This window comes from Miscanthus floridulus, chromosome 5, assembly GCF_019320115.1.
Source record: "Miscanthus floridulus cultivar M001 chromosome 5, ASM1932011v1, whole genome shotgun sequence".
NCBI classification, from domain to species: Eukaryota; Viridiplantae; Streptophyta; class Magnoliopsida; order Poales; family Poaceae; genus Miscanthus; species Miscanthus floridulus.
In genome coordinates this window covers 139,437,824-139,451,887 of record NC_089584.1, presented here as the reverse complement: position 1 = coordinate 139,451,887, position 14,064 = coordinate 139,437,824, and the positions used below count along the sequence as shown (strand labels likewise).

The 14,064-nt window shown below is 49.5% G+C and overlaps 2 pseudogenes; one reads left to right on the top strand and one right to left on the bottom strand.

Moving 5' to 3' along the window:
* Positions 1 to 350: 350 nt before the first annotated feature.
* On the bottom strand, positions 351 to 1,452 carry LOC136455475 (globulin-1 S allele-like; annotated as a pseudogene).
* Positions 1,453 to 5,363: 3,911 nt separating this feature from the next.
* On the top strand, positions 5,364 to 9,929 carry LOC136453844 (regulatory protein viviparous-1-like; annotated as a pseudogene).
* The last annotated feature ends 4,135 nt before the right edge of the window (positions 9,930 to 14,064 follow it).

Below are 14,064 nucleotides of genomic sequence, written 5' to 3'. Positions count from 1 at the left end.
TCTCCAAGCCATTCCGTCGGTGGTCTGTTAGTTTTTCACCGTTTCATGTGGGCCCGGTCAGTATAAATGTCCATAATACCCCTCTCATCCTTATCCTCTCTCTCAAACTCGATCTCTGAGCTCAGGCGGCCGGAGGGGGAGGCAGAGCGGCAGCGGCGCGGGAGTGCGCGCAGCGGCTTGCGGACGCGGACGCAGCGCAGGCACGCGTGCAGAGGGACGCGGACACAACGTCTCGGGCAACACGGATTGCGGACGCGGAGGCGGCGGCAGCGCGGGCGACCGAGACTACGCGCTGGCGCTGCACGCGGAGGCCGGCCGCGACCTGGAGGTGGACGCGGGAGCATGGGAGTCGCACGACGAGCAGGCTGCGCTGGAGTCGCGGATCCAGCGGGACTTCGACGCTCGGGATCGTCGGGACGCACGGGACACGGTTGTGCAGTCGCCCCCTAGGCGCTGGAGGTGTCGCGGCCGACGGCGCGGGACGCGTCCGGCGGCGGGCGCGGACGGGTGCTCGTCAGAGCTCGGCCATCGTTAGTCTCGCCGTTCATCCGTTCCTCCCTCATCTCTCTCTCATTTGTTTCCTTCGGCGACGAACGGGTGGCCCACAGGCACCACGAACGGCGTGCCCGCGCGACAGCCACGCCCGGATGGTGTGGTACCCTTGCCCAGCTTCCTCCTCCTCCTCGGATCCTTCTTCTTCTTCGCTCCTCCGCCTGCCCTTGCCGCGCTCGCGCTCGCCGCCCTGCGACTGGTGGTGGTGCGGGCGAGGTCGTGGAAGCTGCGCGCGTCGGCCTCATAGAGCTGCCCGTGCTGGTTGCCGATGCTGGGCCGCTGGTCCAGGAGGCTGTAGGGGCTGTGCGACTCGCCGAACGGCGGCAGGGGCCAGTGCGGGCCGTGGCCGCCCTCCGAGGCGTGGCACTGCAGCTCGTGGATCTACTCCTCCGTGGACCACCGTGTGGGGCGAGCGTCGGTGTGGCTGGGCACGACGAACGAGCGCGGGTTCGCCTCCGGGACCGCCACGCGGTAGTTCCGGATGCCGCGGAGGAGCTTGGACGCCTCGTGGAACGGCCGAAGCGCCCTCACGGACCCCTGCTCGCTCCGGACGACGCGGCGGAAGCTGCGCTGGTCGAACACGTACGGCCACCGGCCCTGCTCCTACTCACGCTCATCTCCCGACAAGCCCTCGCCGCGCCGGTCGCCACGGCGGTCGTGCTCGTGCTCGTGCCTGCCGCCCCACTCCTCCTCCTGCTTCTCTCGCTCCTCCTCCCTGCACTGCTCCACGCACCGGGCGCGTTGGTGCCAGGGACTGTCCTCGCACCACCGCGCGCACCGCCAGGACTTGTGGCCCCTGTGGCCGTGCCTTGCACGACACAGCAGATCCAGTGTGGAGAAAGGCCTTTGCGAGCGGTGTGGAGAAGGGTATTCTAGACCTTTATACTGACGGGCCCACATGTAACGGTGAAAAACAAACAGAACACCAACGGAATGGCTTGGAGAGCAAAGAAGTTCAGAACGATGGCACTCGTGTGCGGTCATCTTTTTTATTGGCTTAGGTGTAATTACAAACTTTTTTAATGGCATACATGTAAAAGCCTCAATTTTGCTACGTCAATCATTGGATTCTGATGTGAACCAATTTCGCATGTGGAAGTCACTTGTGATATACAGAATAGATTATCCAATGTTTCGATTCTGATGTGAATCAAGAGTTTGGCAAAATTAAGTTTCTTTCCGTTTTTTCACAAAGCTGTTGATCCGGGATTTGAAGTCATAGTTTTAATTCCGCCAATATCTTTATTTGTTAACGCCAAACATGTTACAAGGGTAGTGGATCACTGGTCTTGCGATTATTTGTTTTGTCTCTACACGAAGCACGACACCTGGAGGTTGGAGTAACGTTACGATCACTAAACAAGAGATTGTTGTATTAACTTCTTGAGAGACATTGCACAACACAACACGGCTACATAAAAAGGTTACTGTACAGAGCTCGATAGACATACTGTAGTAGTCATTCCAGTCCGGCTCATCCTTTGCCCCGTTTGGATGTCTATAGACAGTAATTATTTTTTTAGATCCAAACAGTATAATAGACTAGTTAATTGTTAGCTGGATCTTAAATAACAATTATCCTACTAGGGTTCTGTTTGGATTCATTATCAGCTAATGCTAATAGTTCATATATAATATTAGCTAGCTAACTATTAGCTAGTGGGTATTTGGATACACAGATAATGCTACTAAGATAACTATTAACTGCTATTATCTGATTCAATTCAACTAGTGAGATCCAGCTAGCAATTAGCTATTTTATTAGCTGCACATGTTCAGATCCAAAGGAGATAACTATTATATATAGGGATCCAAACAGAGCCTAGCTAGGCCAAATCAGATTGATAATGAGTTATTAGCCAACTATTATCAGATAATAGATCCAAATAGGGGGGGCATACATGAGAATCTCATTCCAGTCTATTAGGATAACTTAGGCAAGGGAAAGAAAAGAAGAGGTCTGCGACAGGAGGAGGATATGAGTAGAGTGATGAATGATTAGTGGAGTTCAATTCTGTTACAATTGTCTCGTGCCTCTCCTCACACAAAGAGTACATATAGGTCCCGTTCGGCTTGCTGAAATTTGACTGAAACTAGCTGAAAACATTATTCTGACCGAATTGTTGTGAGAGAAAAACACTATTTCTATTGAAAAAATAATTCGAACAAACTTGTTTCTGGGTAAGCCAAACGGGGCCATAGCATCTAGCTGGTCACTCAGGTCCAACGGCGCGGTAGTTGGCCCGGACAGCACGCCTGGGCCGGCCTGCGGCAGCTTATGAACTGGAACCTTCAGTTGTATTAGGTTCAGTAGTCGGAAACACAGTCAAGAATAATGCAGAGGATCCAGGATTCTCGACACAGTCAAGAATAATGCCAATATAGGTTGTTAAGATGACACCACCATGGCATCTGCAGTTCAATGCGAACTAAAACACCTCTGCAAATGAACTAGGGTGTCTTTAAAATCATTTTTGTACTAATGAAATACATTCCTTTTATAAAACTACTCTATCTTTCGTGAGAGGAAGTCGTGGAACAAAAATCGAAGATCTTCCGGAGCTAGATGTTGCATGCCACTCATGCAAACTAACCTTACAAAGTTGAAACTTGATACCAATACTAGGTTTACACATCATCCTGATTAGTGTAAGTCCACAAAGTATTCAATTGTGGAGTTCTCACGTTTACACAGAGAAACGCTCCTCCTTCATACACAATCATATACATAGTACCTATCAAATCTTCCACCTCATTATAGTTCACTTTGTGAACTTGGCCAAGGTTATTCTGATAGATTTGTATTTCGATCTATTTTATTCTCGCTCTAATAAAAATGTATCACATTTTAGAGTTATTAATACACACATTAACACATACTAGAGTGTGGTAGTTAAAGGTGGCCTTTAGAGATGGAAAGAAGTTAAATATCTACAACCAGATGAATAAAACAAACTACATCACTAGCATTTGCATTGGTGAAACTAAAAAAAACGTTTTGTACCAACAGTAAATGTATTAGTACCATCTATAATATATTTTTGAATTTTGATATAACCCGAAAATCTGGTCCTCAGTCAACACCATATTTAAGACGCCCGTCATCTTTTTGTCAGCACAGTTACGATTAGCCTCTACAGGTGGGAAAATGCTAAAATAACATAAGTACAACGAGCCAAAGATGAAGTAAAAGGAGGACTGCATATTAATATACCCGTTTGGCTGATAAGTCAGACTGAAAAATACTGTTTGTTGATTTATTGTGAGAGAAAAATATTATTTTTTTGTTAAAAAATTATGGCTCATGACATGTCAGCCAAGCTAAGAAAACCCGATGAGTTTTCAAAGGAATTCCTAGTCCAGTTCTCAATCCATCCACAGGCAAAGTTCCCAGCACAGTGCAGCCGGAAAATGGCTGCCGATGAACTGGCTCCAACCAATAGAAGGATTCCACGTCGTCCTGGCCACCTCAAGTCACCGAAGTACCCCCACCGTGTAGGTTTCACGCGTGCGCGTAGAGAAATACCCTCTCCTTGGTAGACAATCACCCTGTTCGCTTGTTGGTTTCAGCCAGCCCAAATCAGCCAGTCAATAGTGTTTTCCTCTCACAACAAACCAGCACCAGCCAGCTCAAACCAGCCCAGAAACCAACCAGCGAACAGGCCGATTCGGTGGAGTCTGCGGTACCCACCGGAGCTTCTGTCCGTGGGATCACGTGGAGTCTGGGACGGTCAGAAATCTTTTTAAGGGGCTGGCAGGGGCGTGGCTTATCTAAGGCCCCGTTTAGATCCAAAATTTTTTGGATTTTGGCTCACTGTAGTATTTCGTTTGTATTTGGTAATTAGTGTCTAATTATGAACTAATTAGGTTCAAAAGTTTCGTCTCGCGATTTCTCGACCAACTGTGTAATTAGTTTTTTTTCGTCTACATTTAGTACTCCATGCATGTGCCGTAAGATTCGATGTGACAGTTACCGTGCAAAAATTTTTGGATTCTAAACAGGCCCTAAAAATGACTCTGCCTCTGGTTTTTTTAAAAAAGTAGCTCCTCTAAAGGAGCTAGAGCCGTTCTAAAAAAACGTTTGATAAAATAGCTCCTTCACACTAGACAACGTGAGCCCATAGCAAAGAGCCACGCGAAACTCGTTTTTTAGGTTTCTCCTGCATAAGAAAAAAATTAATTCCGACTTTTGATCGGCTCTCTGTGCGAAATCCTTTCCAAAATAAATATTTGGCATAACTCGTGCATGAGCCGGAGCTAACAGGCTCTAACACTCGGGCCTCAGCCGGCGCGCCGGCGACACGGACATCCTACGGCGCCGAAACAGCTATGCGCACGCGGTTTTTCCACGCACGGGGCCTCGGGCTCGCGGGCCCCACGCATCATTGACGAGCCAGACATGGGCGCTCTCGTTTCCGTTCCAGGAGCAGTCAAATTAGAACGCGGCGAAGTCTTCGCCCAGAGGCCAGAGCTGAAAACACACAGACACTGACATGCGGGACAGCGTCGCTCGACCCACTGCCATAGACTGGGAGAGTGCACAGAGAAACCTTGTTTGTTGTAGTCAATGACAGGTGGGCTCGTTTCTCTCCGGCCCCACGTCTCCGAGAGAGGTATTGGGTGCGCGCCAGGGGTGAGAAGTAGGGTGGCCGAGGAGAGGCTGGCGTGGGCGGTGAAGCGCTCCCCACAGCCCCCGGAGGCCGCCACGTGTGCCACGCAGCCGCATCTCGGTTCCCTCCTCTCTCTTCTTCCCCCCTCCACCTCCTGCTTGCCCTGTTCGTCTCCTCAGTAACCTGCACCCACCTCCACACCTACACCGAGAGGCGGCCGCGGCAGACACATACACCGTCTCTCTCCTCCTTTTGTCGTCGTGTCCTCTCTGCATGGACGCCTCGGCGGGCTCGTCGCCACCGCACTCCCAAGAGAACCCGCCGGAGCACGGTGGCGACATAGGGGAGGCCCCGGCAGGAGGAGATCGGAGGGGAGGCGGCGGATGACTTCATGTTCGCTGAAGACACGTTGCCCTCCCTCCCGGACTTCCCTTGCCTCTCGTCGCCAGTCCAGCTCCACCTTCTCGTCGTCCGTCCTCGTCCAACTCCTCCAGCGCCTACACCAACACGACAGGAGGAAGCTGGCGGCGGCGGCGGCGCCGATGGCGCCGCCGGCGAGCCCTCCGAGCCTGCTTCGGCCGGGGAAGGGTTTGATGCGCTCGATGACATCGACCAGCTCCTCGACTTCGCGTCGCTCTCCATGCCGTGGGACTCCGAGCCGTTCCCAGAGGTTAGCATGATGCTAGAGGACGCCATGTCCGCGCCAGCCGCATCCGGTGGGCGACGGCAGACCTGAAGAGAAAGCCGTTCTGGAAGGGACCACAGGCGGAGAGGAGGCCTGCATGGATGCGTCGGCGGCGACGGCGGGGGAGGAGCTGCCGCGGTTCTTCATGGAGTGGCTCACTAGCAACCGTGAAAACATCTCGGCCGAGGATTTCCGCGGGATCCGCCTCCGCCGCTCCACCATCGAGGCCGCCGCAGCCCGGCTCGGCGGTGGGAGCCAGGGCACCATGCAGCTGCTCAAGCTCATCCTCACCTGGGTGCAGAACCACCACCTCCAGAGGAAGCGCCCTCGCGACGTGATGGAGGAGGCGGCCGGGCCTGCACGGCCAGCCTCCCCAGCCCGGGCGCCAACGCAGGATACGAGTTCCCCGCGGGCGGACAGGACATGGCCGCAGGCGGCGGCACATCCTGGATGCCCTACCAGCAGCAGCCATTCACGCCGCCTGCGTACGGCAGGCGACGCGGTGTACCCGAGCGCGGCAGGCCAACAATACCCTTTCCACCAGAGCTCCAGCACGAGCAGCGTGGTCGTGAACAGCCAGCCGTTCTCCCCGCCGACGGTGGGCGACATGCACGGCGCCGGCGGCTCAAACATGGCCTGGCCGCAGCAGTACGTGCCGTTCCCACCACCTGGGGCTTCCACGGGCTCTTACCCTATGACGCAGCCGTTCTCCCCCGGATTCGGCGGGCAGTACACCGCCGCCGGCGCCGCCGGCCACCCCACCATGGCCCCCCAGCGCATGGCAGGCGTCGAGGCCTCGGCCACCAAGGAGGCCCGTAAGAAGCGCATGGCGAGACAGCGGCGCCTGTCCTGCCTGCAGCAGCAGCGCAGCCAGCAGCTGAACCTGGGCCAGATCCAGGGCTCCGTCCACCCGCAGGAGCCGTCCCCTCCGTCGGCCCACTCCACGCCGGTCACGCCCTCAGCCGGAGGCTGGGGATTCTGGTCGCCGAGCAGCCAGCAGCAGGTCCAGAACCCGCTCTCCATCAAGTCCAATTACTCAAGGGCGCCGGTGCAGCAGGTGCCTCCCTCCCTGGAAGCGGTGGCCGCGCCACTGGCGGCGTCTGGTGCTCGGCAGGACGACAGTCCCCAGCGCCTGGCAGCAGCTTCAGATAAGCGGCAGGTGCATATGCATGCAGAGCTCGGCACATCGCTAGCTAGCACGAGATCTATACCAATCTGTCTTCTGTTTGCTCGTAATAATAGACAGACGCACATCGCTGTCGACAAGCAATCGAGCACGCATGAAACGTGCGTGCGCCGTATGCTCGCGTACGGATTCGATGCGTGTTCCTGTAGTGTTCGCGCATGGATCTGATGAACATGTGTGTGGGATTGCAGGGTGCCAAGGCGTACAAGAACCTGCGGTTCCTGCTGCAGAAGGTGCTCAAGCAGAGCGACGTCGGGAGCCTCGGCCGCATCGTGCTCCCCAAAGTGAGACAGACGACGCCCTTCATGATCTGCATCATATATCTAGCCCCCCACTTGCACATATAAATCTAGCTAGATGCGCAGTTCATTCATGCCTGCCGGCTGCCGCATCCACTTGGGCACTTCTGTTCTTGAACTAAAATCGGCCATGGATAGATCATAGATCTATGCATCAAAGCTTGCAAACTGCTTGCGTTGAATCTGTTCTTCAAATCGCTGTTGGCTATTGTTTGGCATCTCTCCTAAAAATCGTCTTTGTCTTCTTTGGACTATTCAGAAGGAAGCGGAGGTTCACCTGCCAGAGCTCACGACGAGGGATGGCATCTCCATCCCCATGGAGGACATTGGAACATCGCGCGTATGGAACATGCGGTACAGGTGAGTGTCATTAGGCTAGGGATTATTTGGGATAGCCGAGCATTGATAAATCCATTTGTTGGTTGTTTCCCTCGAATCTGTTTCTTCTCCCTTTCCTTTGTTTGATTGATTGAAAACTGCTTCTTCTTGGTTTATTGGGGGCAGAGAGATATAAAGGTAGTACCACTACTGGGCCAGAAATAGTAAATGGCATGAGTACGGCATCACTGTGGCATGGTCCCTTTCTTTCCCAATTGGGCAAGTGGGTCATATGAATATACCGATGAGAATACCAGGAGCAAATAGTGGCATGCACTCGTCTATACACGGAATTCTGCACGCAATAAACATGTCTCTTCTCCAACTTGCTAATCTCTGTTGTTTCAGTACTAAAATATGCTCAGTACCATCAGGTGATATTTGTTCTGAAAATGGCCTCTTCCTCCAGCTTGCTAATAACTACTTGTGGTAGCTTCCCTCAAAAAAAAAAAAAAAAAAACTTGCTATAGCTCGAGTTATTTCAAGGCAGTTGTTACTTCCTTTAGGTGGCCGTCCTTAAGCTGCGAGTTTGTTGGCAGCCGGTTGCAAATCTTTAGCAGCAGCCGTAGTTGTGTTTGTTCTATTTCCCTCCTTCCTCCCTTTTCTTCTTCTTTCTTGTTTCGTGCTTTTCTTGTCTTTGTGTGTCTCGTTTTTTCTGATTTGGTTTTTCCCCTACTAATAAATGTGGTGTTTGGTCCATCCTTGTGTAACGTAACCGCAAATGAAATCAGCTCACGTGGGTTTAGTCGGTGGGATCGTTTATTGCTGACTTTGATTAGTTCGGTGTCATAACGGTAGCACAGTGTAACTGTAATATAGAGAGACGGCGGCAGCGCAATAAGGGTCGGATACGAGCGGTATCACCGATGAATAGGACAATATCTGATTACGTGGTATTGCATAACGGACAAAATTGAACCGCTATCCAGTCCCCCAAATAAACAGATTGCGTTATACATTTTATCGAACCAAACGCCATCAAAGTTCCTCAGCAATTCTCTTACCGAGTTTCGAAAAAAAAAACCTGTTCCAATACGGGAAGTTCTATGCAAAATAGGTAGCTTTCTTTTTTTGTATTTGTATATGATCTGGTGATATTTTGTTCTGAAAGTGCAAATTAAATTTATTATTTATATGGTATAGTATCGACGTTGCCAGTGCAGTGTCAGTGCCTCATCAGCTCCTTATTGCATGCACGTAGGTTTTGGCCTAACAACAAGAGCAGAATGTATCTGTTAGAGAACACAGGTGAGAGGATCTTACGTTATGATTTCTATCCATCCGATCTTGACATCTTTTCTTTGTCATGGTCTGATCTAAACATTTTTCTGTTTTTCTCAACATGCAGGAGAATTTGTTCGTTCCAATGAGCTTCAGGAGGGGGATTTCATAGTGATCTACTCCGATGTCAAGTCGGGCAAATATGTAATGTCCTCTTCCTGTCTATTTCCTTGCTATATATGTTCGTTTTAGATCCATATACATATGCTGTAATTATGCATTGGTCAAGTGTCTTGGTCGATGTCCTTGAAAGCTGTACGGCAATTCAACACAATTGTTTTGCATGCCACTGTTTGTATGTAGATGTCAATCTCAAGTGTACAGTGGCATCTTTGATCTTCTTGTGCACTTGGGTTTCAGCAGCAGCAACTCATAACCCCTGAAACCGTTTCTGTTGTAGTATCCACAGCTGATACGGGGCGTGAAGGTAAGGCTGCCGGCGCAAGAGCAAGGCAGTGGTTCCAGCGCGGCGGGCAAAGCACAAGCTGATGTGTCCAGCAGGTCCAGAGAAAGCCAGTGTTCCTGAAGATGCTCCTGGCGTCGATGGGGTCAATGGCGCATGCAAGGAGAGATCTCCGTGCGGCGGGCTCGGCAGCAGGGAACCGCCGCCATGAGCCAGATGGCCCGTGAGCATCTGAAAGAACAACAGCCTTCTCTCTCGCTCACTCCGCCATTGATCCATCTCAAAGTTATTAGCTAGCTAGCTCGAAACAGCTGACCTGATGATGATGGTCACCCCCGTCGTGTGTTAATTAAGCATGTAGTGTGCTAGGTGATGATATTAAATCGAGTAGTAGACCCGCACCTGCTGTGTGACGCTGAATTGTGTGCATGGTTTGGTTTGTTGGACCTGTGTCGTGGCGTCGTTAATTAGCTAGTCATGTATAGTACATGCATGGACATACCTGATCTCAGTCATTGGTGTCGTCGTCGTGCAATTCGGCTAACAAGAAGACAGCAGCAAATTAAAAGCTAGAACCTGCATGCCTTAATCCTCCTCTAATTTTGTGTATATGCTGGTACGGTAATTACCTGGATGCATGCATGATGATATTTGGGTTTGCAAGCATGCATGGCTTTCTAAATTTGTTATTTTTAACAAAGCAAAGCATGATTGTTGCCAAATTCTTATTTGACACGCGTGCGCCTTAACTGTACCAACGCACCACGCCTTCCTCGTGAAGCCCCTTGGTCAGGAAGGGCATCGAGCGGGCGGGGCGAGTGGGAGGTGGGCATTACGGGTGACAGTTGGCGGTAGGGTAGACCGGTCTACGGTTAGGTTTTGAGCTTTGGGGAAATCTCTAGAGCGGGTTGGCGGTAGGGTAGACCGGTCTACGGTTAGGTTTTGAGCTTTGGGGAAATCTCTAGAGCGGGTGACGGCGGGGTAGACGTGCCTAGGGTTAGGTTTTAGAGACATCTCCAATGTCCTCCGAACCTAAAGGGATGTCTGGGGCGGTGGCCGGCCTGGCGGCAGGGGCGGTTTGAGGGCGGTGAGGCGTGGCGACGGCGCCGTCGGCCGAGCGGTGGAGGATGTGGGCTGGGTTGGTGTTGGGGGCGACTGAGCACAATGTTAGTGAAGGGCAAGGTTGAGTCAGAGCGAGGACAGTGAGGTTGTTGGCGTTCTCACCGGAAGAAGAGGATGAGGAGGCTGGGGGGGGGGGGGGGGAGAGAAGATGAGTAGAGGAGAAAGAAAGACGTGAGGACAAAGACAAAACCCATAGAAGACGAACGTTGTTACCTGAATCGATGCGCGTGCGTCAATGAAGGGGTGTTCTGGGTATTCCCAATGAAGGGGTGTTCTGGGTATTCCGTAGGTGCTGATGAATCGAAATACAGTTGTATGAGTAATGATAAGCGAGATTAAACACAAACGACAAACATGCTGCATGTGTATAGATATTGTCATGGTAGTGGTTCTTCTTTTCTGAAATTTTTTATATATAATAAACAGAAAAGGAAGGCCATACCACAGTACACATGCTGCATGCATCTGCATCACGCACAACACCTAACCTGCTGGTTGATTCCTGATGCAACCCTAGATTCCTCATCTGGACAGGACAATGGACGACGCCACGACGGGGCATGGCCGAGACTTTGTTCGCCCGCGCGCACGCTTTCGCGACGACGCCGTTGCGGTGATGGATCGGGCCCGACGGATGGAGTAGGTCCATACCATACCCGTGGCCAGCACCAGCAGCAGCCGCGCGCGCCAGGCTGTCCGTTCGTCGCCATGTGCGGCGCGGGCGCTTGCGTGGAAACATGACGTGATGGCGCGCTCGGTTTCGCCGGGGGACGATAATGTTAAACTAGGCCGCGTTTAGTTCGGCCGATTTGGCGCCGGCCAAATCACTGTAGCGACACTGTTGCTACAGTGTTTTTGTTTTTATTTGGTAATACTTGTCCAATCATTGACTAATTAGTCTTAAAACGTTCGTCTCGCAAAGTACAACTAAACTATGCAATTAATTTTTGATTTCGTCAACATTTAGTACTCCATACATATACCATAAGTTTGATGTGATGAGGAATCTTCTTTTTGCATAGTGCCAAAATTTGAAATTAGGAGGAACTAAACATGGCCCTGGTACAAAAGCCGCTGCCGCACCAGCAGACCCTGTGCCGATGGTCGACGGAGCTCTCTCCGGCCGCCATGTGCCACCGCGCGCGCTCCATCAGATAGCTAGTACCTCAGACTGGGGTGTTTGTTCTACACGAAAATTTTAGTCTCTGTCCCATCGGATGTTTGGACATATGTATGAATCACTATAAAAGAGCGAATCTTTTTAGGGGGGCTCTCCATCTATAATAACCGTTCGATCTACACGTCGTGCTATATGAGCCCTCCGTCATCCGTGATCTTACTCTCCCTCTTTAACAACCGTTCGATCTACACGTTGTGCTATATGAGATGTCCGTCATCCGTGATCTTACATGTAAGATGTAAGAGTCCTATTCAATCTCAAATACGTCTCACAATACGTCTATAATCCCACCCGCCATAAGTCACGTTTATTTTAGGTACATGAGTCAAGTACGACTTATATCCTTGACGTGCACCATCTTTGTAGGTACCGTATGTACTGTTGTTGTGTACTGGTGCGCCGACCGATTGCTTCGCGGCCGCCGGACGCCGCCAGGCCAAGCGTGTGTCGGGCACCTGGACGGAGATGGAGAGTAGGCGTCGGTGATTGAGTTGAGCGTGCGGCGCCGGTAGGCAAGGTAGCACTAGGCTACACACAGGTTGGATTGGATGTTGGGCCTGCAAGGCTTTTTTGTTTGCTGGGCCGTATCCAATTCAGTTCATATGTATCAGATACATACACGTAACCAGCTGTTTGTTGCTAATTAAAAAAAAAACATATCCAGCTGTTTCTCAAAAAAAAAACCGTATCCAGCTTGATACGTATCCAAGGCCTCCGAGAAAATATTTCCTATATGATTCACGTTCAAATAATTGGACTAAGCCAAAAAAATTAAAATTACATGGCAGCTCATAGTGCAAAGCTCAATCATCTAAAACAAAATTACAACAATAAACTATATTATAAAAATTTGGGGGTAAATATGTATTTTTACTATTTATTAAATTATACATTTTGTTTGTTTTGTGAGTCGATTGGTTACGCGGAACATCAAACCTGTAACCTAATCAGTATGCCTATTGTGGCGTTAATTAGTGTGTATGTTGCAACCGTTATTAGTATGTATGTCAGGAACGATGTATGTTACGAACCCTAATTAGTATGCACGAGTATTGGAAATATATATTTGAGATTTATAAAAAGTACCAAACTAAGGTTACGGTGGGACAAACTCCATAACCCTAATCATTATTTATGAAGCGACCCTAATGAGTACGTTTGTTGCGATCCTAATTGGGATGGGTGCTGGACCCCTAATTGATATGACAGCTACAACCCTAAGAAGAATGAGTGTTGTGACCCCTAATCAGTATGGATACTAAAACTCAGGATAACTGCTGAAAACATATAAGTAGTAAGCTTGCACTGTTTCCAAAATATGAGTGCGTTGGTAACTGGGCCATGAAACCCCACTGAGACTGGCCTAACAAAAAAACGATTTGAACCTTGTTCTACACATCCGATCAAATCGATCAAGCACTTTCCATCTACCTTTATTGTATATCGACAATAAAATTAACATTTCCATTGCATTTGAAATAGTTTTTAGAAACACGTGCGTGTCGCATGTGCATATTTGCTAGTATTAAATATAGACGAAAAAAATAACTAATTGCACAGATTGTGGCTAATTTGCGTGACGAATTTTTTAAGCCTAACTAGTCCATGATTTGACAATGTGGTGCTACAGTAAATATGTGCTAATGGCGGATTAATTATGCTTAATAAATTCATCTCATAAATTAGTCTCCATCTATGTAATTAGTTTATAATTAACTCATATTTAGTTCTCCTAAATAGCATCTAAACATCCAATGTGACGTAAATTAAAATTTAGTCCATGCAACCGAACAACAGGATTACGACGGCTGATAGCCTGGGATCGATGATAGCAGCAGACTGATGGGACGAATTTTTTATTTATTCATTCGTGGTGGGCGTGTGTTTGTTCGCCGTGTTTTAATTTCTTCCATGATGGCTTGTGTTGTGACCATCGGTTCTCCGGACATCGGACGTACAGTAAGGCCCCGTTAGATGCGATTTTTTTTTTTGGACTTTCGACTACTGTAGCACTTTCGTTTGTATTTGATAAAAATTATCTAATTATGAATTATTTAGGCTTAAAAGATTCGTCTCGCTAATTACGGATAAATTGTGCAATTAGTTATTCTTTTTACCTACATTTAATGCTCTATGCCTATGCCGCAAGATTTGATGTGACGAGAAATCTTGAAAATTTTTGGATTTTAGGTGGGATCTAAACAGGCCTAAATGTGATGGGCCGAGAGTATACGTGGTCCGTGTGTTCCGTTTGTTTGCTTCTCATCTTTGTTTGAGAAAAAAGTGTTAAATAACAAGAGAGGAAAAAAAAGGCAGCTTGCTAGGACTGCTATCCTACTACTGGAAGAGTATAGCAAGGTCCTGTAGT